The sequence below is a fragment of the Cynara cardunculus genome, assembly GCF_001531365.2.
Source record: "Cynara cardunculus var. scolymus isolate 2C chromosome LG 2, CcrdV1, whole genome shotgun sequence".
In the NCBI taxonomy this organism is placed as follows: Eukaryota; Viridiplantae; Streptophyta; class Magnoliopsida; order Asterales; family Asteraceae; genus Cynara; species Cynara cardunculus.
In genome coordinates this window covers 61738136-61739264 of record NC_037529.1, presented here as the reverse complement: position 1 = coordinate 61739264, position 1129 = coordinate 61738136, and the positions used below count along the sequence as shown (strand labels likewise).

Below are 1129 nucleotides of genomic sequence, written 5' to 3'. Positions count from 1 at the left end.
ATATTTGCATCTGTTCATAAAATATTAATCTTGATGAGGGCATACTACTCAAAATTGAGAACCTTCTGTTGCTCAGATAGGTCAAAAGTGCCTGCAATGTAATGCCATTTGTGATTTAGAGAACAAGGAAAAATGAAATTCCAAATAGCTGTCTATTAGATGAAGATCCTACGGTTGGCTAAATACTACAGATTACTGGATGTGTATAGATTGGGATTTTTCTTATCCTACATAGGGTTGTAATCGAACCGAATGAACACGAACGGAGGCTTGTTAATATTCGTTCGTTTAACTTAACCGAACGAAACCGAACGATAAACGAACGAAAATCTTTGTGTTCGTGTTCGTTCGTTTAGAAATCAGGTGTGTTCGTGTTCATTTATGTTCGTTCGTTAACATGCTAAACGAACGTAAACGAACGGGTTAAACGAACATAAATAAATATTATTTGAATTCAAAGTAAATAAACACAAGATTATATATTAAATTTAGTATATAAACGAACATAGACGAACGAATATAAATGAACGTAAACGAACATAAATGAACGAACGAGACTCTTGTTCATGTTCGTTCGTTTAACTAAACGAACAAAAAAAAAGTGTTCATGTCTGTTCATTTATTAAATAAACGAACTTCCCGTCGAACGGTTCGTTGAACGTTCGGTTCGTTTACAGCCCTAATCCTACATCATAAAACGCTAGCTTATTACTTTAGAACTAGTACACACCAACCCAAAAATCTTATTTTTTCATACTCCTATGCAGAAAGGAAGTACCAATTAACTAAAATTATCGGTGATTTATATATCAAGGTTCTTAAAGTTAAATAGGATGAACTATTTTGTATGGGATAGATATCCAGTAGGTAATTTTGATGTTTCACTTGTGTTTATAACCATAGCTATTCAGGAGGAAAATCTGTAATTCCTTATTCCAATTTTCATTGGTTAGGAAGATATTAGTTGTGTGTGCTCACAGCTTAATAATAGCAGCAGCATCCTCAAACATAGAAAAAGAATCATAAGTTACCATAGACATATTAAAGTTATAAATATTGACAGCAGTTACAAGCTCGTGAACTTTGGAATGGATGATACTAAGGGGTCGTTTACCAAATGCTTACTCGG

General features: G+C 33.5%; 1 long non-coding RNA gene across 1 annotated transcript in view; it reads left to right on the top strand.

Annotated features, from left to right (window-relative positions):
• Positions 1 to 1129, top strand: part of LOC112504199 — a 3143-nt gene that overhangs the window by 684 nt on the left and 1330 nt on the right. The gene's annotated exons all lie outside the window — the stretch shown is intronic.